Source organism: Euleptes europaea, chromosome 7 (genome assembly GCF_029931775.1).
Source record: "Euleptes europaea isolate rEulEur1 chromosome 7, rEulEur1.hap1, whole genome shotgun sequence".
Taxonomy (NCBI): domain Eukaryota; kingdom Metazoa; phylum Chordata; class Lepidosauria; order Squamata; family Sphaerodactylidae; genus Euleptes; species Euleptes europaea.
Window position 1 is genome coordinate 627,352 of NC_079318.1, and position 24,435 is coordinate 651,786.

At 45.8% G+C, this 24,435-nt stretch overlaps 2 pseudogenes; both read left to right on the forward strand.

Annotated features, from left to right (window-relative positions):
• LOC130480071 (pecanex-like protein 4) overlaps nt 1–8,122 on the forward strand; it is a 34,426-nt pseudogene extending 26,304 nt beyond the window's left edge.
• An 88-nt stretch (nt 8,123–8,210) lies between these two features.
• LOC130480075 (uncharacterized) lies at nt 8,211–23,742 on the forward strand (annotated as a pseudogene).
• The last annotated feature ends 693 nt before the right edge of the window (nt 23,743–24,435 follow it).

Here is a 24,435-nt window from a genome sequence, read left to right on the forward strand (position 1 = left end):
GACAAAATGTCCACACAGCCCCGATTTCCCCTCTGCCTCCTTTCCTATTCCTGCAAATTTTGAGTCACATTCTTCATATTTAGTGTTAGAAAAACCTGTTGTGGTTTTGAAGGTGAAAGCCCTGAATGGTCTGAGATCGCCATACCTTAGGGGCTGCCTTCTCCCATATGAACCACCCCATACACTCGGGTCATCTTTGAGGGCCCTGCTTCGGTTGCCCCCCCCCATCTGAAGCTAGACTGGTGGTGACCTGAGAAAGAGCCCTCTTGGTGGTGGCACCCAGGGAAGTTTGTCTGCCTCTCTCTATCGGTGTCTTTCACCAGCGAGTGACGCCTTTTCCCCATTTTGTGTGGCATAACCCCAATAACGGTTACTGTTCCTTCTCCCTGGTTCCGCTGTTGTTGGTTTGTATGTTTTATTGAATTCTTTGATCATTTTGGATGTTGTTTGTAATTGTTCAAATGTTTGACTGTTTTTATGTTCCGCCACCTCACGGACCCTGATCGGGTGGAAAGGCCGCAGAAAAAGGTTTTAAATTAATAAAATAGAAGCTCGATCCCCTTGCAAAAGGTTCCAGCTGGCAAAACGGAGCAAAGCCTCCTTCATTCCACAACCCTCGTCCTCTTGCATTGTTCACTGGGTTGTCTTGTGCTGCCTCATGGCACAGTTTTCTGTCCTTCAATCTTCCTCTTGGAGGCTCAGTGAGAAAAGAGGACTATATTTTTTTTAAAAAAGTTCTTTCTGACCCACTAGGTCGGCTTCATCCGGAACCATCTCTTCCAATTTCTCTCCAAACTGTGGTTTGCGGTAACCGTTCTCGTGACGTCGTGGACCGAGAGAAGACAGCGCCGGAAGTCCTCCTTGCCCCTGATCGCCCTGATTGCCTTCTTCCTGATTCTCCTCACCCTCATAGCTCTCTCTACACTGCTGTCTTCCCCCTTGCTGCCCCTTTTCAGCCTCCCCATCTTTCTTATCGGTTTTTCCAGGCCTGTCCGAAGCTGGCCAGGACCGGTGGGCAAGAACGCCTTTCTGTGTCCTGACACGGCATATTACCAGCAGATGGTTCCCAGCTTAACAGCAGCGTTGCAGACCGCTTTCGCATCTGGTAGCCTGGGTAAGTCAAGTGAAGGGCATCTGTAAGGTGCCCCCCCTGGTGTCTTCGAAAAGTAGCAGTCATGCGCCCTGAAGCTTACAGTGAAACCAATGCATGCTGCCTTTCATGCAATGGATGGGGGTGTGGGTGACTGACCTGTGGCCATGGACACTTAGCTTCGTTGTTTCCAGGATGTGTTAAGTTCAGCTATTCGCTCCCCCTTTCTCTAGATCCTGGCCAGTGTGCAGGTCCTGTGGTGGCATGAAGGTCTCCCGACTGGCCCCTGCCAGTGTTCTGCAGCCTCCAGCTGACTGTAGCAGTGTTAAGGGGTTCAGCAGATCACTGCAGCCAGCCCGAGGCTTCTGTAGGGGCAGAAGTTGATTCCCTGGCTCCAGCGTGAGCTGCCCCTAGTCGTGATAACCTCTGGGACGTGTAGGGTTTCCAGTTCCGGGTTTAGAAGTACCTGGAAAATTTGGGGGGCAGAGCCTGAGGAGGGCAGGGTTTGGGGAGGGGCGGGACTTCAATACCATAGAGCCCAATTGCCAAAGCAGCCATTTTCTCCAGGTAGACTGATCTCTATCGGGCTGGAGATCACTTGACATAGCAGGAGATCTCCAGCTAGTACCTGGAAGTTGGCAACCCTAAGCACAAATTATTATTATTATTTTGCTAAAACATTAGCAAAAGTATATACTCTTTTAGCTCGGCATGATAGAAAAGGTTGTTTTAATGTGTTTGTTTTTTAACTAATAGAACGGCTTGCTTTTCAGGTTGTGCTTGACCTTATTCTGAAGTGCTAAAGTTTCACTGTGCCGACCGGTAACATTTGGGTGCGACTGGAGATTTCTTAAGGAGTGATATGCAGCCAACCAGCATTCGCTGACATACTTCATCCTCCTCCAGTGCATCCGGAAAGAAAACGTTAATGCTTGCTAGGCTGGTAAAATGGTGCAAATGTGCCCCCGTCTTGCTGAAGCTTGGTTTGGGTCTGGTCAGTGCCCAAACACCTTGAAAACCTGCCCACTTGGGCTGCCCTGACGGTGAAAAAACACATTCTATTCAGTAAAGGGACTGTGATATTCTCAAGAGCATAGTTGTTTGGGAGAGAACTTCAGAAGGCCGCAACTTTCCCCTATCCTGAATCCAAGGACTGGAGATGCTGTGCCAGCCAAACTTCTCCCTTCTTGGTCATTTGCCCTGGATACAACAATCCTGCCCTGTGGAAGTCTATCGATCCAGTCTTTCTGCCCAGTGATGGGAACTGTTCCGAAATAGTGCCCTTACCACGAATAAGGCCTGACTGTTGTTAGGAGGGGGAAAGGTCCCGCAGTTGAAATTCTAAGCAGAAAGTCTTTCCAGAAGCTCATCATACTGTTGCTCTGAAGCAGTTCTGAAAAATGCATATTGATACCCCCTTTCCCACCTAGCCACCTTCTTTGCACCCCCATTCTCCGGCCTTCCCCGATATCTTTCAGAAATTTCCATTCCCTCGTTTCCAGTATATATTTTCATGAGCTATGAATAGTCGCCGTGCGCTTGTCTGCCCTCGTGTCAGGCGTGTTCCTTGTGGCATCGCTGGACTCCCCTAATTCTCATCCAGTAACAGCAGGATAGTGCCCACCGCGTCAATTTCAGTTTTGACAAAATGCTGCACCGACCCTTAATGCACTTTCCTTCCTTCCCCAAGGCCTGGGTTTACCTGGATCGCAATACCTCTGTGTCGGTTTCAGGACAGACTGGCGTGGATCCAGGCCCTAGAGAGAGGCAACGCTTACTGCTCCGTGAACATCGAGGTGACGACCGGCAAACCTTCTTAGTGGCATCACTGGAGCGAGAGCAGGGGTCCCTAACCTTTTCGAGCCTGCCGGCACCGTTGGAATTCTCTTACAGGCTAGCAGACTCAGTCACAAAATGGCTGCCGCAGGAGGCGGAGCCAACTGCGAAATGTCCACGAATGAGGTGACGCGTAGCTCTCACTGTTTGACATTTCAGGCAGAGGCTCTGTTGAACAGGGTGCCTTTTCAAGATCCTTGTGTTGTGGCGGCAGCTGCTGCCAAAGCAACATTTTTTAAAAATCTCCAATGGCCAATCAGCAGCTCTGCAGGGCGAAAGCTCCACCTGGCCCCTCCCACTTGCTAAAAAGGTGTTGGCGGGTGCCATGGCACCTATTGGCGCCACGTTGGGGACCCCTGAGCTCACGTGCCCTTTCTTTGTTACATCTTGAAGCAGTATAACTGGTTTTATGCATTGTTAAAACTGTGTTTTCACTAATATGGCCTGGGGTCACAGAAAGCTTAAACAGTGTGTGTGTGTGTGTGTGAGAGAGAGAGAGAGAGAGAGAGAGAGAGAATATCTTTTATTGAACCCAGAAAATGTAACCCTTCTTTTATCCATCCACTTCTACCAGCATGGTGTAGTGGTTAAGAGCGGTGGTTTGGAGCAATGGCCTCTAATCTGGAGAACCGGGTTTGATTCCCCACTCCTCTACATGAAGCCTACTGGGTGACCTTGGGCTAGTCACAGTTCTCTCTTCTCTGGGGTTTTGCCAGCAAGGCTTCTGATTGGCTGTGCAGATTTTTTAAAATGTTGCTTTGGCAGCAGCTGCCCCCACAGCAGAGGGTCTTCACTGTGTGACTGAATGTAAGCTGCGGAAGCCATTTTGTGGTTGGCTCAGCCTCCTGCAACAGCCATTTCATGGTAGCCATTTTGTGGCAGTGCCCAACACCCAGTGGCAGAACTCAAATGATACCCAGTAGGGTCGAAAATGTTGGAGACCCCTACTCTAAACCATGGTTTGGAGGGTAATCTGAACCCAAGCCATCAAATGGTTGTAGGTCTTTACAAAAGAGTCAAATGTATTTGTCTGATGTGTTGTGTTGTCCTTCAGGGGTTAGAACTGGAGGAGACATCCTGTCACGCCACTGAAGCTCAACAGGTCGATGACATCTTCGAAGAAGCTTTTGAATGCCGGCACCCTCGGAGACCCTCCATCAACCGTCACGTGGGGAACATCTTGTCAGCCTGCACAGTTCTGCCCATCAAAGCCTACTCGGATGCTCGGAACAGCCTGTCCGGAATAATGGACTTGCCGGAGAAACGGGCCCAGCTGAAAGCAGACTTTGTCCGAGTCCTCTTATGGGTACTGGTCCAGGAGTGCTACAAAAAGATCAAAATGCCGAAGACCAGTGGAGAAGCCCCTAGCCGAGAGTCTCTCCCATTTACACCACCCGAAGTTTCAAGCGCCACGAGCGTCTGGTCATCCAGGTCTGGAAGTCTCCATTTAGAGTCAACTGAGGAGGAGACCAATAAAAGCCACCTTGCTGATTTGGAATCCGGCAGGAGAACCCCACAAGGCCAGGAAAGTGTGCTCAGACCCTGCTCGTCACTGCCAGACACGGCATACATTGAGGACGAAACAACAGAAGAGAGTGCTTTCAGCAGACTTTATAAATCAGTGCTCTGTGCATTACCAACTTTTGACACTGGCAAACGGCAACTGTCGCGCCCGCCCTCTGTTAAATTTCAAAGCCCTTATTTGGAGCTGTTGGCCATGCCGAGGCGGTGGAGGATGGCACCGTTTGTGAACACCCAGCTGAAAGAAATGCAGGAAAGATTTCCACAGGACTGGTTCCACTGCATCCTGTGACAGCTTTATTTCTCCAACCTGAAAGATGGTCATTTCACTCTGCTTGGCGATCTGTTGAAAGACCCTGCTTTGCGGGAAGTTTACATCTAGGCAATCTTACCTTGCTGGCTTGCGTTCTTCGGATCTGACCAGATGCTTCCATCTCCTGGCCAGATCACGAAAATGTTAAATGGTGACGTCCCCTGGTCGATCCCGATGTGTTGGCTATCAGAACGGCAGGAACTGTTTCAGCTGGCATTGAAAGCCTTCAGGTAACCACCTCAACAGTAGCATTTTTGACGTAAAGGAAATGGTTCTGGGGTAACAAACATCTGTTTAAGAAATTTGTTCTTGATTTGAATCGTGAATAATTGGCGGTGGAAAGTGCTATCAAGTCGCAATTGACCTAGGGCGACCCTGTAGGGTTTTCAAGGCAAGAGACGAACAGAAGTGTTTTGCCATTGCCTGCCTCTGCGCAGCGACCCTGACTTCTTTGGAGCTCTCCCATCCAAGGACTAAGCAGGGCCAACCCTGCTTAGCTCCGAGATCTGATGAGGTTGGGCTAGCCTGGGCCATCCAGGTCAGTGCAAGAGGCGTTCAGATGTGGTTTGCCATTGCCTACCTCTGAGGAGTAACCCTGGACTTCCATGGTGGTCGCTCTCCAAGTTCTAACCGGGGCCAACCCTGCTTAGTTTCTGATGAGATCGAGCTAGCCTGGGCCATCCAGGTCAGGGCAGGCTGTAGTTAGCAAACCCTGTGGGGCACAGAGGGACTTAATCTTGAGTAAATACATGTCGAATTTGGTCACGGTGTGTCCGTGTTTGCCGGTGACAGTTGGGCTAGCTGGTACCATCCAGGTCAGGGCTGAGAATAATTACTGTTGCGAATAATTTTTGACCAGGTCCACATAGCTAGCTGCCCCTCTTGCCGTCAAAGTGTGTCCTTGGAGCACTTTAAAGGCGAACAGATCGGATTGTGCCATTGGGTACAATCTCCCTCGGTTGTTTTTTGCTGTAACATCTGTTCAACCCCCACTTGGGTGTCCAGAGGAGCTGAATGCATTGTTCTCCGCTCCTCTGTCTTCTTCTTGCAACAACAGTCCAGTGAAGTAGGCTAGTCTGAGGGAGAGAGACTAACCCAAGGTCTAGGGTTGCCAAACTCCAGGTACTAGCTGGAGATCTCCTGATATTACAACTGATCTCCAGCCGACAGTGATCAATTCACCCGGAGAAAATGGCCCCTTTGGCAATTGGACTCTATGGCATTGAAGTCCCTCCGCTCCCCAAAGCCCGCCCTCCTCAGGCTCCACCCCAAAAATCTCTAGGTGTTTCTCAACCCGAAGTTGGCAACCCTACCAAGGTCACCCAGGGAGCTTCCAGGGCTGCTTCCAGTGGCTGCGGAAACCCAGAATAGTCGTCTTTCTGAGACGGCAGGTGGGGCTCAGTTTTTTCTGTTAAGTCGATGCTGGGAAATCCCTGTAGCTTTGAGGGTGGGGCCCAGGGAGGGTGGGTCTTTTGGGGGAGGGGAGGGAGCTTGGCAGTCTGCACTCTGTGCCCTAGAGTTCACCCTCCAAAGCAGCCTCTTCCTCTGGAGGAACTGATGACTGCAGTCCGGAGGATGGCTTGTGTCTCCAGGTAGGGTTGGCAGCTTTGGGTTGGGAAATACCTGGAGATTTTGGGAGCGGAGCCTGAGAAGGATGGGGTTTGGGGAGGGGAGGGACTTCAGTGCCGTAGAGTCCAATTGTAATAGCAGGAGATCTCCAGCCGGTACCTGGAGGTTGGCAGTGCAATCCAATTGCCCTTTTCTCCAGGTGAACTGATCTCTATCGGCTGGAGATGAGCTATAAAAGCAGATCTCCAGCCAGTACGGGGAGGTTGCCAACCCTATCCAGGAGCCTCTTTTCACTTTTCCTAACTTGCATTTTGTGCTCTGTTCTTTCAGATACACCGTGAAGCTGGTGGTGGATGAAGCCAGCCTGGGCCCCGTTGAAAGCTTTAAGGAGATGCTGAGCTGGCTCGAAACCTATGAAAACGACTGGTTTTTCGGGGTGGCATCGGAACAGGAGTGGCAGCAGGCAGTCTTGAAGGAGAAGCCCTTTTTGTTTTCCTTGGGGTTCGATGCCGAGAAGGTAAGTGAGCGGAGACGGCTGGCAGGAAAGCAAAGCAGGTTTTTATCTGACTGCAAAACCTGAAGAGCAAAAACAAACAAACAAAGATCTCAATAAGATGTTTTTGGAACACGTGTAGGGTTGCCAGCCTCCGGATGGTTCAAAAGAATAAGGCTATGCAACAAAAATAAATTCAGAAAGCTCTTTGCAGCGAACGCGTTTACGATTGCTCCTTTGACTTGATGAAGGCTGACACAATGAAGTAGCTACAAAAAGAAGGCATTTTTAAAGTTGCCTGTGGAAGTCATTTAGCTGAAGAGGCCACAGACGTGGTGAAAACGCTGACACATTCCGGAAGGCGTGTTTCTTCCCTCCCCCTGCTCCGGAGTTGGACTGCTATTTTGTCAGCAAAAGAATTGATGAGTTACCTTTGCAACCCTGATAAAATGCTAGTTGTTCAAGTTTATTGAAACAGAGGATCTGTATGGACTTATTTCTTTTGTTTTGTATTGTTGTAAGAGTAGGTTTTCTTATGTGTATAGTATGTTTATAGGTTATATGTTGTAAGTGTTTGCACATTGTAATTGCAGATATACAATACATGTGGCGAGGTGTAGTCTAGTGCTGGTTTATTTTTGTTGCATAACCTCAGAGTGGTGGCTGGAGATCTTCCGCTATTACAACTGATTTCCAGCCGATAGAGATCATGTCCTCTGGTGAAAATGGCCACTTTGGCAATTGGATATAATGGCATTGAAGTCCCTCCCATCCTCAAACCCCACCCTCATAATGCTCTGCCCCCAAAACCTCCCACCTGTGGCAAAGAGGGACCTGGCAACCCTATGATGCCGGCGCTTCTGGGGTATACCTCCCACCCTGCCCCCATGAAACGTCTGCCACTGGTGAGGGTGGACCTGGCAACCCAACTAATGTAATGGGGTGGGGGGGGAGAAAAAACAGGGAGGAGCTGATAGAAATAATGTAGGCATGAGAAAATGAATGACTTTCTTGTCTTTCTCTCTGTGTCTGTCTGTGTGTCTTGAAGGGCCTTTGCACCAGCCGCACCCTGACCCTTCGGGAGTTTCTGGTGCCCATGGGGAAGCTCTCTGGCGAAGCCTTCCAAGGCCAGTGGGCCAACGCCTCCTGGGAAATGCTCTACGCCACCAACGAGGATGAGGAGCGCTTCAGCGTGCAAGCACACCCCGTCCTGCTGAGGAACCTGACGATCCAAGCAGCAGACCCCCCGCCTGGCTCCCCCATGTATTCCTCCAAACCGCTTCATGTGCCTTTCCTCTAGGACTCTGGTTTCCACAGAGCCAGATGCCAAAGCCTGCACCTGTATCCTGCGAACTGCCGCCTTCGAGAGAGCAAGGAGACAGTTTTTCATGAACACCTCCCGCCACCATATGATCTGCACTAAACATCCAAAAGTAGGCTCGAGCAAGGGCCTTCTTCACCCTTGGAGCAGGTCCGTTTTGTACCCCCATAAATGCTTCAAAGTGCCAGCCCGTGCTTGCAAATGAGACTTTCCAATGGCAGCATTTCTTTTTTAAACAAACTGATGGTAATGCCATTCGTAAAGGTCCACAGTTCATGTTCCAAGAGCAGGGAATGATGGAGACTATTCATAACTGGGGAGATCTTGGTTCTTTAGCATCGAACGTCAATTAAAATGTCAGTTTTGCCAATCTGAGAATATATCCTCATGGGTTGGCGTTGGTTGATGTTCGGAGTGGCAATGGCATGAAAGAGAAGAAGAAGCAGGGCAGCCTCCAAACAAGGTTGAAGAAAGAATGGAAGAACTGGTTCACAAGGACATCCAAGGGGCGAAGCGACTGCCAGGAGAGGTCATTGATCAAGACTGGCCCACAGCAGATGGACGATTCATGGAAGAAGACATCGATGCTGCTGCTTATGGTGGCTACTCTGCTTACCAAAATCTAAAAATGTTACATTCCAAACAGTTTGGAAATATTCTTCTCCTCATTGGGGATGTTACTATCGCTGAGAGTGACCTGGCATCAGCACAAGCTATAATGGGCACTGGAAAGGTAGACTGCACTGACCAAGAAGTACTCATATTTGGATGGTAGAATACTGTATGAGATAGTCAAGCTGAAACCAAAGCTGGTCACTGTGGTAGAGACTGATCAAATGGTGATTGACGGGCGTCAAAAATATATGGGTGTCAAAAATATATGCACGAAACGTGTAGAGACATCTTAGATGACCTGAATGCAGATCACAGTCAGGTTCTAACAGACGACCGTATTCCGGTACTGAAGAGGCATGCCGAAGAAGAAAGGATGTTTGATGATATAATTAATGATTTAGCCGCCGTGTCTGTCTCAACTTCTCTGGAAGAAGATTCCACATGGAAGTTTGCCCCCTTATCTGAGATTTGGTATTTAATTTTAGTCCGTTTTTGTGATGGAGCAAATGCCAACTCTGAACTCTGCATGCATTTGTTCAGAAGAAAAGTTAATCGCAAAACAATTATCAGGAAAAGTTACTGTGCCATATCAAAACTGACATTCGTTGGGTCCAATCCTTATTTAAAAAGGGAAGAAGCTAACTTGAGACTTTGTTCATCTGTATCAAACTAGTATTATTCTGCAAACGTTTCCAAAAAGTTGAATGTTGCACCATATAAGGAAGTTCACAAAGTAGTTCTACCGAAGTAGCACCACTAACTTAAACAGTCCAAGCGGCTAGTAAACTGTCTCTTTCCAATTACTTTAGAGTCTGTGTTGCACATTTATTTTATGGATAGGGAGTAATGAACAAATTATGTTAGCACGATACACTTTCAAACTGTAGTTTGGCCTGTCCCTGCCCTCCTGCAAGTGCCTACAAGAAGCTGGAGAGTATAGAGAGGAGAGGGGAGGGAACAGCAAGCAGTATAGCGATGTGGAATTTATAAAATGATATGAAATGTAGAAACTTTTGTAAACATTTAATGGTACACTGTTCAATATTGCTCAAATGAGATGGGGAAAACTCAATTTTCTAATATTGGGAAATGAAAAGCTGAAATTGAAGGACATTGGGTAGCCTTAGAGAGATATGTCCTATCTCTATTCTTAGAACATCCAGAAGCTATGATGTTGCTATTAGGCGATTTAAATGCCCGTATGGGACCTGGCGATGTCTTGAAGCCAAATATAAAACCCAAATTAGAGTTGCAGAGGACGAACAAATGAGCCCTTTACTCCCACGCATTTTTAAAGACCAGCGCTCAAATTATTTCGGTATATGTCCGGCTAAGGTGGCTTTTAAATTGGGATTGCATATATTAAATGGATCCTTTGAAGGGGACCATCCAGGGAAATTCACGTTTATGGCGGGTGCCAGATCCAGCACACTAGACTACATGATGGTTTGTTCTTATTTACTGCCCACGGTAACAACATTTGGTATACTCCCATACTTTGAGGGTGACCATTTCCCTCTGTTTCTCCAGATGGCATTTCCATCTGTTTCAAACCATTCTGCAACTCGCTATCCTTGTCAGATGTGCCCCGTAGAACAAAAAGAGTGCCGAGTAAGATGGTCAAATAGCCTTCTTCAAAAATTGAAAGATTTTATAGCTACTGAAGATCTACAGTTTTACTGTATGGCCTTTTTAAAACCAAGTTCTAGTCAGGATCTGCTAACAATATATGAAAGTCTCATTCAGACACTGAGACCTATGCTATATACAAATACACATACTAGGCTGATTTGACTTTACAAATCTAAACCTTGGTTTGATAAAGATTGTTTGAATGCAAAAAGGACCCTACATTTGGCTTACCAAAAATTTACAGGCATGCAGTCAGGACAAAGACAGGAAGCTTCCCATTTTCTATCAACCCAGAAAAAAGCCTATAAACACCTACTTAAAAAAAAAAAAAAGGAATACACCAGAGAACTATGGAGTACGTTGATTAAGGCAGCCAAAGATAAAAACACAGCCCTCTTCTGGCGACTGACCTCAGGTCAAGCATCGAAAGACACTTCTCCTTTAGACTCCCTTATTCCCCCTGATAGATGGACCTTCTTTCAGAATATGTATGCCGATGAGCAACCACCGATTCTCTCTACATTAGAGTTAATAAAATATCCATCATGGCCTCCTGTCTCGCTAAAAGAGATGAAATCACTTACCGGCCAGCTAGAAAGGGGCAAAGCACCAGGCCAGGATGGTATTCCCCCAGAGTTTTTTAAAGAAAACATTGAATGGTGGGGCCCTTTTCTATCATCACTTTTAACCTATATTGATACAACAGGCGAAATCCCAAAGGACTGGGGGTTGGCTGTAGTGGTCCCATTTTTTAAGAAGGGCAGGAGAGACGATCCTTCGAATTATAGACCCGTTAGCCTCCTGAACATTAGAAGTAAAATATATGCAAGACACCTATTAGAAAAATTTGTCAACTGGCTTGATCAAGAAGATATAATAGTTCAGGAACAGGTTGGATTTAGGGAAGGGAGATCTACAATAGACCATTGCCTCACCCTTCAACACCTTATAGAAAAATACTCCTCAAATGGAAAACCCTCATTATATGCCGCCTTTATCGACTTAAAGGCGGCATTTGACTCTATTTCCAGATCTCTATTATGGGCCAAATGGGAATCCTCTTCCATTACAGGAGGCTTCTTTTTCTCATACGTGCCCTTCATAATCAGACCACATTAAGATGCAACAGAGAAGGACAGCTCACAGATGCCGTCAATACCTATAAGGGAGTCAGGCAGGGCTATCTTTTAGCCCCTGCACTATTTAGCTATTACATAAACAACATCCCAAATTGCCTAAACGCAGCCGACTTGCAACCTCCCAAATTGGCGCATAGACATAGCTTGGTATTATTGTATGCCAATGATACTGTTATATTATCCAGGACCCCTATAGGTCTTAGAAGAGCCTTGACCAGGTTTGCCTTACATTGTGATAATGAAAAACTAACCATAAATTATCAAAAAACAAAGATAGTGGCCTTTGGCAACCATCCAAAATCTAGAGTCTGGCATATAAAAGGGCATAGGTTGGAGCAGGTAAACAGTTTTAGGTATTTGGGAGTAGTTATACAGGATTCAGGATCAAAAGTGACAGATCAGCCTATAGTAGAATCAAATTCCTCCGTACAAAGGGGGCACACCTTGTTCCAGCAGTTCTCAACTTTACCAGGCCAAAACAATGGCACAATTGCTTTATGGAACACATCTTGGACCCACCTCTTCCTGTTTCGCACCTTTGGAACGAGTCCAGTCCAAGTTTCTCAGACTGGCCTTTCAGGTCCCCAGATGCGTATCAAATTCTTTGGCACATCTAGAAACGGGTATATTGCGAGTAGAAGCTAGAGTATGCATATCATCTTTCCTTCTTTGGCTAAGGACGATATCCAATCCCCATGGCCTTCTTCCTCTGATTTGAATTGACAACTTTGAATCTAAGTGGCAAAAGACGGTGGGAAGCAAGTTGGAGAGTCTTGGTCTCTCCCCACAGGCCTTACTAGAGTTGGGCAGAGACCAATCAAAGAAAATCATAATTCAAAGAGTCAAAGATACTGAATGGCAGTATCATCTGTCAAAATCACCTGTATTCATGTCTGCCCCTATGACTAGATACATTCCTGCCCCAGCTGCCTATTTCTCTTCTTTAGAAGTTTATAGCCATAGGAGGGCATTTACCTTAGCCAGGTGTTTGGCCTTACCCTCGGCAGTTCTACAGGGGAGATTTAATAAGACTCCAAGTTTAGAGAGATTTTGCCCATGTAATTCTGGCGAAGTCGAAACACTGGAACATGTGTTTTTACGATGCTCATTTTATAAGGTAGCCCATTTTAAACTAATTCGACCTCTGGCAGATAAAATTTCAGGATACTCTGACAAACTTCGGATCAGAAAGCTTCTTTCGGATGAGAATCCATACTGAACTAGAGAGGTTGCCAAATTCTGTGCTATAATTTATAAAGTTCGTCAAAGTCTTGTTAGGTGAATTCCCAAAGAAATTATTAAATTTAACCTGCAAATAGTGCGCAAATGGATATTGTATTCTATTTTACTACAAAACAGTTTAAATGTATGTTTCTTTTTAAACTGCTATGATATAACCTATATAGTTTTTAAGTTACCTTCTGAAAAATCTTTGTACTGTTTGTTTTAACTTTCTATTGGCGAAATGCCGCAATAAATTTTACTACTACTACTACTACTACTAATATTGTGGACAATTAGTAAAATTTTAGTAGAATTATGCATCATGTCTAGTCAGTCATATTGTGTTAGAAGTTATTTTAATATGTGGATAAATACAACTATAATGGTGAACTAAAGAATTATAAGAGGTTAGTTTTAAAAATATTCAGATGATCATTAACTAACATTCCATATTCTTTTTATATATTGCAAATACTTATATTTACCATTGAGATATTTTTTCCTTTTACTGGGCAAAGTAATGTTTACTGTTTTATCTGTAAAGGTGGTCATGGCTTGATTCCTTCTATATTATTTGTAGTAATCTCAGCTTTTGTGATAGTGTGTATATATTGTTTTTATATAGTTACAAAATAAAACATGTGTATCTCGTATTTGTATTCTATGTATGCCTGTCAACGAGTCTTTACTCCACAGAGGTAAGCCCATCCGTGAACCTCTAAGAATCACCACCCAATACACTGGCAGTAGAAAAGAGCAAGAGTCCAGTAGCATCTTAAAAGCTAACAAAACCTCTGGCAGGGGATGAGCTCCCGTGAGCCCCAGCTCACTTCTTTGGATACAGCTAGAATGTGATTCCATCTGTCCTTAAGTAGACCAGTGAATTAGACACACAATGGCAATGGAAATGTCAAAAGCAAGTAAATGACATTAGTAGGTGTGATTGGATTAGGTGTGATATGCAGAGGGGTAATGGGCGTGGAGAAATTAGCATTGGTAACGAGACAGGAATGCCAGATCTCTGTTCAGTTCGTGAGAATGCATAGTCTTGAGCTTCATTAATCATTGTGATTCAGCAGTCTCTCTAATCTCCCTTTGAATTCCCTTTGTAAGAGAACTGCTACTCTTAAAGCAGCAACTGAGTGTCCCGGAAGGTTAAAATGTTCCCCCACTGGTTTCTGAATGTTGTAGTTTCTGGCGTCAGACTTATGTCTTACCAACCAGGGAGTGAAACAGGGGTGTGTGCTGTCCCCCTACCTCTTTAACCTCTTTATAAATGACCTTGACTCAACGTTAAATTATTTTAACAAATCTATGGTGAGACCACACTTGAAATACTGTGTACAGTTCTGGTCACCACACCTAAAAAAGGATATTACAGAGCTTGAGAAGGTGCAGAAAAGAGCAACCAAAATGATTAAGGGACTAGAGCAACTGTCCTATGGGAAGCGGTTAGGACGCTTAGGGCTGTTTAGCTTGGAAAGAAGGCGGCTAAGGGGAGACATGATAGAGGTCTATAAAATTATGCATGGTTTGGAGAGAGTGGACAGGGAGGTTTTTCTCCCTCTCCCATAATACTAGAACACGGGGTCATCTGCTGAAGCTGGAGAGCGAGAGATTCAAAACAGATAAAAGGAAATATTTTTTCACACAACGCATAGTTAAATTGTGGAACTCCCTGCCCTAGGATGTGGTGATGGCTGCCAGCTTGGAGGGCTTTAAGAGGGGAGTGGACATATTCATGGAGGAGAGGGGTATTCACGGCTATTAGTTAGAATGGATACTGGTCATGCTGCATACCTATTCTCTCTAGTATCAGAGGAGCATGCCTATTATTTTGGGTGTGGTGGAACACAGGAAGGTGCTGCTGCAGTCGTCTTGTTTGTGGCTTCCTAAAGGCACCTGGTTGGCCACTGTGTGAACAGACTGCTGGACTTGATGGGCCTTGGTCTGATCCAGCAGGGCCTTTCTTATGTTCTTATGTTAACAACAGTAGATGGCCATTTCCCCAAGCTGGGCCCTTCTTCCATCCCCCTACTATTGTATGCCGATGATGCTGTGGTATTATCTGTCAGATAGGGTTTCTGACAGCATGGGCCAAACAAGATGGTTCCCCTGTAACCAATATGGATCCTTCCATGCACTCCCCCCTCCCCTCCTGTTTTGCACACGAGCCACAAGCTCCGGTCAGAGATCTACAATGGTATGGAGACCCGCCCGTGTAAATCTTTCATCTGATACCGGTCCTCGCTCACAATGCCAGGAACCCCACCAGCCCCTTCTCTGATTGCCCTTAAGTACCCAGTACTTGGTTTGCTGAAGTCGTTACCGGGAGAAAGAAATCTCATTGTTTCCTTTGTATTGCTGTAACTCAATCTCATCCATTGTATCCGTTCTATAAATATAGCAATGTCCCAATGCTCTGTATTCTAACCTTCTCCATCTTGCTGAAACTACTACCTCATGAATAAACTCTCTGAATCACTGCTCCGTCTGGATTTGAGTTCTATTGCCTGAGACGCCGTAGGTTTGCTGAAATCTGACATTATCACTAACACAGAAGGGGCTAAGGCAGCTGCTGTCCATGTTTGTAAGCTATTGCAATGCCAACTTATTCATCAATTACAAGAAATCTAAGATCCTAGTCTTCTCTAAATCTTGGAGGTGTCACGATTGGACAATTAAAGGGCACAAAATTGAACAAGTGAAACAATTTAGATACTTGGGGCTGAATTTCCAATACAACAGAAATTGGACAACTCACAGGAACTATGCTGTATCTTCAGCTAAATGTAATAACGAGGCCACAATTAGTTTCTTTTATGTTTATGGTGGCCAATTAGTTCCTGCTGCCTTACGAGTGTTTAAGGCTAAATCCATCTCCCAACTCCTATATGGAGTTCCTATTTGGGTAAATGCCTTTAATCAGGACACTGAGAGGATTCAGTCCACCTTCTTACACCACATTCTTGGTGTCCCCAATTGCGTAGGGTATGCAGCTCTGTGCCTTGAGACGGATCAGGGTTTTTTGGAGACCAGAGCTTGGATCCAGACCATTAAGTTCTGGTTACGTCTGCACTTTCTAACTGAATACCCTGGCTATATTCCCGCATTGCTGGGAGATTCTTACATAAGCCAGTGGTCGAAATTAATTATCAGGAAAATCAAGTCTGTCGGTATCCCATTTGATTCTCTTTTTATGCTTGGGAAAGAGCAAGCATTTAGATTGACACGTCAGCGCCTACTAGATATAGAAATGCAGACCCTAACCCCCCTAGCTAATAGACACTGTTCCCCCATGTTTCATGGTATTACTCCGGCTTATGGAGCTGCAGTTTCCAACTTGTCTTATTTGGAGTCACCGGACATTTGCAAAGCTTTCATGCTCGCTAGACTTAACATTCTTCCCTCAGCTATCCTACAAGGAAGATACAAAGGAATCCCTTTTATTGATAGGTATTGTCCATGTAAGACTGGGGACCCTGAACACTTAACCCACATGCTGTTGTACTGCCAGCTTTACATGAGGCCAAGGAATACTTATATTAAACCCCTACTGCCTAGTGATCAGAGTCTTTCAGATCAGCAGTCGGTGATGTACCTTTTATCTGATACCCAACAAGTAGCTAGTTTTCTCCTGTCTGCAAAAAGGATTCGCGAGCAGTTTGTATGTACTTCTAAGTAATGTCCTTTTAATGTAATCTGTTTTAACCGATTTCGTAATTCTGTTTATTGCATACTGATGTAAATGCCTAATAAAGGTAGTGATGATGATGACGATGATGACTTATGTCCATTCAAGCTTTGTCGCAGGGACTGGCCCGTTAGCCCAACGTAGAGGGCATTGCTAGCATGTGATGGCATCACAGGGAACACATGAAGCTGCGTTATAGTGAATCAGGCCCTTGAAGGCTCTTATCCAGCTTGCAAGCCAGCCGAAGAAGCCCCCACCCCCAAGTCTTGCTGTTTCAAATATCAAAGACAGTTAAATGAAAGAAAATACTGGAATTCATTATCAGCCCTTCGTTATGAGTTTGGTCTTAGCTCAATAGAAGCTTGTAGCTGGGTACGTGCCTTTAATTATTGGTTTCATCTACTTTTCGAGGCCCCAGAGGACAGTGTTAGCCAAATGCACTTTGATTGGGGAATTAGCGCGCATATGGCAATTACAATATTTATATAGCAGGATTGCAACCAATGTATACCAGAGACGGAATCTGTGACCTTAGAATAATGACAGAGGCAAGGGATTCCAAATTAAGAGAGTTTATGTAGTTCAAGCATTCAATGTGGCAATACAGACATACACACAAAGAGTCTAGGAGCAAAGGTAGTAAAAAGAGACTTTTGCCAATGTGACAGGCCCACAATGGTGGGAAATACTTCACCTGTTTTGGAGCGGAGTTGTCCTGAGTTCCGTAGGCTAAGGTACTGGGAAAGAGGGGCAAGGAATACGGGTTCCCGTGAACTCGGCCAGTGAGGCAGGAGGGAAGCATGTAAATAATTACAGAAATAAAAACTATATTAGTTAGTTCAACAGGAACAAAACATATGCAAGCAATATTAGCAATATCAACAATCTCTATAACTCTATATGAGAGTTTTCCAAGTATATATTTCATTCAGGAAATAATACAGTTTACAGAAATCTTGTAAAATAATGGTTAGTGCATTGAATAAGTATTCTACTTCAAAATATTTAAATATAAGACATACTTTACCCAGTTATGTCATTGCAGAGTTTCTGTAAGGATTCTTTGAGTTCATTTAGAATAGATTTCCTTCAGGTATTCTCTAAGTATTATTCTGTTATTTCAATGCTTTTAGTAGGAGACATCTCTTTGGTTCCATAGTTTCATGTTAGAGCTGGTTCTACTGCTCTTCCAGCAGTCTGTTTGTGACTGAAGTCATGAGACCATAGAGTCTCTATATATTTGAGGTTTCTGGGTCTGAAGCCCATGTTCAGATTAGAAAAAGCTATGTGAAAGCCATTTCTAAGCATGCATTTGATATAAGCATTGCTGCATAGTTAAGAGCCACTTTGATGGTTAACTATACTGTAATTAATCAGTATTTGCTGTTACTATGTCTAAAGCTTAACATTATGTGTAGAGTATAAAACTCTACAGTCTCTCTGGCAGTGCCAATCTTTAGAGAGATACTGAGTATAGTTCAGTTTAAGAGAATAAGGCTCCATGGATCTCCATCCATGTATTTCAATTATATGTATTCCAATTAGAGTAATTCTATGTGTAAGCCATTGTTGGCTGTAATGCATGTATATGTATGCCTGTGTATGTCAGACAGTTCTGTGTCAGACCTCAGTCTTAGAACTGACTGCAGAACATATTCAGTGCTCTCACCTTGTGTAGAGAAACCCCTGAAATATGCCCTGGTAATGGGCTTCTTTAGAGAAGCTGCATTTACATCTTGTCTATCAGAACTTGTGAGGGTCTGTATGCCTTGCCTTGGGTAGGCCTTTGCCTTGTATGTTTTCTCCCCCCCCCCCTGGGCTCGTAAAAGCAGTCAAGGCCTCTTGACTTTCCTTGGTTCTGGCGCAGGGTCTGACGGACCCCAGGTTGGAATGTCTTCCCACTTCCCACGTCCCTCCCTTGCTCTCACTGACTCCCTTCCACCACTGTGGCCTTGGTGGGTAGATAGTACTAACAAGCTCTGGGTTCTTTGATGTTTTGAACCATGCACAATTATCTCGTAGATTCCCATAACATACGTTTGACATCTGCTTCCCTGTAGGGGTTATAATTCTGTCTTTGTGAATCTGTATTCACTTGCAACTTTACCAGTGTGCGGCCTGTATCATCTGAAGCTTCCAATTAAAGTTTCTTGTTTCTGCATGACTGTCTGAGCAAGTGATTTTATGGAGTTTGCACAGAGAGGTCAGGAATCCTCACAGAACTATGAAGTCTGTATATAAGATAGATCTTATGAGAAGACATTAGTTTTGTTAGAACAAATGAGTTCTCAATGTCACCATATTCAAAGATGGTAAGAGCCATACTTTTATAATCCTTAGAATATAAAAGCCTTCATCACATTCAGGAGGAAGCATTTGTACAGACAGTTACTCCAGACAATCAGTCTTCAGAAAGACAGACTGTGTGGCATAATAACTCTCTTTGTAAGAGTTCTCCAGAAACAGAGACAAGAATAAATGTAATTCTGATTCACGCAAGAATCAGATTTCCTAATTCACGCAAGAATTAAGCTGCCAAGAGTTTTACATCTCTGGTAGATGGAGGAAGTCCATAGGTCAGCATGTTCAGACCATCAGGATCTTCTCTAACCTGTAGTCAGAGAAAGGTCTCTATTTATATCTTCCCAGTGTCCTTGGATTGATGCTGATCTAGTCAACAGTAGGCTTACAAGCAGTACTCGACTATGAGCTTGCCTACCTCCAACAGTCAGTCAGCAGGTCAATAATAGTTAGACTATGCACCTAATTGACATCTGCATTGGTTGTCTAACTTAGTGCTTCTGAGTACAGCTATGACCTTCAGCTGGGACAGTAGTATTAAATAATTACAATATCAAGACTTTGAATGGCATAATAGGTTACCAACCTTGAGCTTAATACTATCACAGGTATTTTAGTTTATTTTAGTTTACAAGAATCTTGGATTGCTTCTATTGAATAACTATAACAGCAGAATCTGGCTTGCTACTTCTAAATAGCAAGTAAGCCTTGAGCTTATTCAGTCCCAGTCTATGAAGTGATTACATCTTTTCAATATATTTAAGCCTTATGAAACCTAATGGGACATGCTTCCATATCAAAATTCTGGTTATATGGTCGCAGCCCATGACACCCTCAAGGACTTACAAGGTGGCACCTCACTTTCTATTTCCTTTCCCTCCCTCAGCAACCCCCATATTCTCTCCTCTTTCCCTGCCTCCTTCTCTCCTTCTCAGCCATTCACCAGCCTACCTTTTACCTGCCTCCCATCTTCAACTATATTTATTATTTATTTACTTCATTTATCCCCCACCTCTCTCCACAGTAGGGATCAACGCAGCTTACATTAGTCTCCTCTCCTCCATTTTATCCTCACAACAACTTTATGAGGTAGGTTAGGCTGAAAGTATATGACTGGGCCAAAATCCCCCAATGAGGTTCCACAACCAGATGGGGATTTGAACCTGGGTCCCCCAGATATTACTCTGAAGTTCTAACCACTGCACGACACTGGCTTTCATAGGTTGTCTGTTATTGAACAATAGCAAGCAGCTAGGTCTAGTTGAATCATGCAAATCAAGTGACATCAGGTCACCCACTGGTTTCTGCCATGCCTAGGGTTGCCAACCTCCAGGTGGGACCTGGAGACCTCCCAGAATTACAACTCATCTCCAGACACCAGAGATCTGTCCGCCTGGAGAAAAGTACTGCTGTGGAGGGTGGACTCTGTGGAATCATATCTGGCTGAGGCCCCTCTCCCAACCTCACCTTTCCTAGATCCACTCCAAAATCTCCAGGAATTTCCCAACTTGGAGCTGGCAATCCTACCCCCAGGCCTAGCCCCGATTAGCCCTCCCTTAAAGGCCGAAACAGCCCTGGAAAGGGCCCAGCCAGTCCCCCTGCCTTTTGCTCACATAAGCTCCAAGCTAGGAATGATGTGCTTGCATAACAATGTCAGCTGAGGGAATCCATTTCTTAAAGCTATAGGTGCTTCTCTTACCATTTTGGACTTTTTCAAACCTCTAATATTTTTTTTTAATTTCACATTTTTCTGCAAACCTGGGGCATTTTTCAGGTTTGTAGAAAGTTCTGTCTTGCCTGTTCACAGCTCCAGTCACCAGATTTAAGTATCTTCAGCTGTGGACAACTTCACTATTAGTATCTAGATATCAGCACAATCCACTCCTCAGTCTGACTGCTTAAACATCAAACACGGAAAAATTGGTGTGGGTGAAAGTTTAAAGTTTAACATTTAGCTGAGAGTTTAAGATTTCGTGCAGACACATTTTTAAAAAACAGTCACTTTTTTTCAAAAATCCCTGTGCACCTTGCATAATGAAATGTTCTTTTGCTAGAATAGGAGGGTCACATACATGATACAATACTAAGTTGTTTTATCTGACTGTAACATGCAGCCTGAGGCTATATTTAGCCATTTGTTACTGTTCTATGTGGCGTGTTTTGAAAAAAGGACACTGGGTCACGTTAGTTGATCTTAGCATGCTGAACTATTGTGGTAACTTCTTTCATGCTCCAGGGTGTCTCTGGTGGGCCACAGACATGACCACAAAACCAACCAATGACGCAAATCAGCAGCTGACGCAAACAAACGGAAAGAGACCAGGTAGCCAGCAAATAAACCCCCAGACATTTTTGTTTTGTTTTGTTAAGGCAATAACATTTAATATTTCATAACACTGGAAATGCACTGAAGTGCCCCATGTTTATCTTTACCAGTGCATTGCAAGGTGCCGCTTAATGGTCTGTTTGGTATAGACGGGACTATTCCTCCTTTTTCGGAGTGTGTGTTGGCTTTCTTTGATGCTCAGCCCAATCCTATGCATGGTCACTCACAAGTACTGCTGGGTTGGAGCCAGACAACGTTTTCACTCAGTTTTGCTCAGTTTACTTTAGGCCAGCTTTCCCCCCACACAGTACATGCTGTACTGCCAGAAGAGCTGGACAGGCCCGCCCCCTCGGGCCCACCCACCTCCCACCAGTGCCTAGCGCTGGAACCACTCCTTCAGGCCATACCAATTGTCGTGCAGCCAGCCGTCCATATTCCCTGTGCTGACAGATGAACCCCGTGTGGGCGAAACAAGAAGTCGACACAGCGTGAAATGTCCGGGTGCTGAATCACGGCACCTCCCCGTTCCAGAACGACCTTACCCAGCATCGCAGTGACCCTTCACCTGGCCCGTGTTCCACTTTTACCAGACAAACTGCTCCCTGCCAAGACCATCTTTCCAGGACATCGGACCCCACCGCCAGCTGGTACCGGGAAACTCCACTGCCAAGGCAGCAGAGGTCTGCTGCTGCTGCTCTCAGGCTGACCCCTGTCCACCTTTTCCAGGTGGGCCGCCCCACCATGACGGCCTCTCCAGGAGTTCAGACCCAAAGCAGCTGGTATCAGCAACCTGCTGGAGATAGCCTGCCGAGCCAGGGGCTCATGAGCAGCAAGTCCCGGGGTCCAGAAACAATGCAAAGCCAGCATCAGCCGGCAGCCCAGAGCCAGGTATGCACTGAATGGCTCCTCTCTATAGACCCCTTGAGGGAGCCCCACCACAGGGGAGGTGTTTCCACCAGCACCGCCCCCGCCCCGAGTGGATCCATCCGATGCCCAGACCTCGGAGTAAGCTGTGACAAGGAGTAACACATTAAACTAGAGATGGGAGTTGCCCAGGGGTCTTCCACTCCAACCCCCTGCACAACGTGGGGAATTTCCAACTGCCTGGAAACCCCAGCTCAGGTGGAACTACCCGGTGACCCCTGCTGCATGCCCAGAGGAAGGCAAAAAACCTCCAGGACCCATGGCCAATGTGGCCTGGAGGGAAATTCCTTCCTGACCCCAAAATGGCAATTGGCTCTACCGTGGGCATATAAGCAAGGACCACTACCTGATCCATCCATCCCCGGGACTCGCCCTGGCCTGTAAATGTTGCACACCTTACAGCCCAGTGCCTGAGGCTGCGCACGTGGGTCCAGACCCCTCTCCGCCCATGGGCTGAAACAAAAGGACAGGTTAACAGGTGCTTTCTTATGGTTGGGCACGTGCCCTATAAGCTGTGGGCACACCTGGCCATGTTCTAAAGCGAGAGGCGGAAGCACCAAGGCTGGCCACCATGGAAGCAGCCCTTCATCCCAAAAGAATGAGGCCCCACCCCCGGGTAAGAAGCCAAACTTTGCCAGACCCCTCCTTCGGAACACAGTGCCAGGAGGATCTTCTTGCATGTAAGCAAAAGCCAATACTTCCACCCAGGTCTATCGCGTGTAAGCAAAAGGCAACGTCTCCACCTAGGTCTACTTGTGTGTAAGCTAAAAGCAATGGCTCCACCTGATCTGCTTTGCTCTGCTCCTTGGGTAAGCAGTTAGCACTGCAATAAGGGCAGAGCCTTCCTCTCTTGCAATTAACCCTGTGAGCTCCAACAATTCCCCCCCCCCCCGATCATCTGGAGCCTCAACATCCAGAGCTCTCCAACCCCGCCCCCCCAACTGACATGCTGCTGCCCTTCCCTGGAAAGATCCCAGAGAGCAGCAAGCGAATTGTGGTATAATATTGGTGCTGCTGCATGAAGGACAACTCCCAGAAGCTTTCCAGAACCCCCAGGCTCAGGTCTTGGGACCAGAACTGGAGGAGTCCAGAGGGGCCAAGGCCTGGCTCTGGTGTTCCCATAAATACAGCTGGTATGAGCACCACGGCCTCCAACTCTGATCCTTCCCCTTCTTAAAGGCATAACACCAACAAGCCCAACCTAACAGACCCAAAAGAAGCAAAAAAAAAAAAAAAGGGGGGGATAGGTTATCGGCCCTGTGAGTCTACTTGTGTGTAAAGAGAAAGCCGCCGCCTGCTATGCCTGGCCTCCTGCTGTCCCAACTCAGACCCCTCTCCAGCAACACAGCCAAGCCACGCGGCGCTAATGAAGCCACGCTGTTCCTCTGCTGCTCCGTAAGCAGACAGCAGCGAGCCGACTGAAGAGAGCTGGCTGAGGGGGGCCTCCTTGAAGACAGGGAAGCCGGACCGGAGTGAAAACACCCAGGTCTGCCCGCCCTGCCCGCCCCACCCCTGCTCCCCTCGGGCCACGATTGGCCCATTTGAAACTCCAGGGGCCAGGCGAAGGAAGGAGCTGCACCCCTGGTCCTCGGGAGCAGGTCCAAACATGCTCCCAGCCACGCCCGGCCAGGAAGAAACACGGCTGCAGCCCACCGCCGGCCGCCGGCCCGTTTTCAGCTCACAGCCACAAGCTGATGCCACCTCCAGCCCATACCCAAGCACGAGCCCGCAATGGGGGCTCTAAGGTCAGTCTGAGCCTGGCATGCTGCATACTCACCACTTGAGTTGAGCCAGTCCTGGACACACATATCCAACTGCATTTATATACCGCAATGGCCAACATGCACTCATTTGAGATTTACATTACTCATATGTTCTGTGTGGGGGATATACAGCTTGACTCATGTTCAGTTTGGCAGTGTTTGCAAACTGCCAAATTATTACCCCTCCCCCTTTTTCAAAGACATATCATGCCCCGACCCCCCAGAATCCTTACCAAACTGTCTTGGTTACCACTGACATAGTAATAATAATAATAATCAAGCATCTCTTGTATACAAAATATTACGTGCAATTTCTGCTGAGCTGGAAATTATAACTTTCTCTTGAAAACTAACAGAAATTGCTGTTAGAAAATACATATGATTACATAATTGCCCCATGCCTATTCAAAACCCATTAAAAACAAAATAATTTTTAAAACAAATTTTATTTACAAAAGCTCTCATTGGATGCTGTTAGCAAAGACGGGAGGTGCTCTCCTCTCCCAAGTTTCTATCACTCCCATGCTTCTATTAAAACTCTGACTGACTTGTTTGTAAGTAGAGTTTGCTAGCTATTTATGTAAACTGAGCATTTTAGAAGCCTGTTATTTCCACCTTGCTGCTCATGTGGTTTTGCTGTGGTGAATTTGTACGTAAATGAGGTTTCTTTTGTG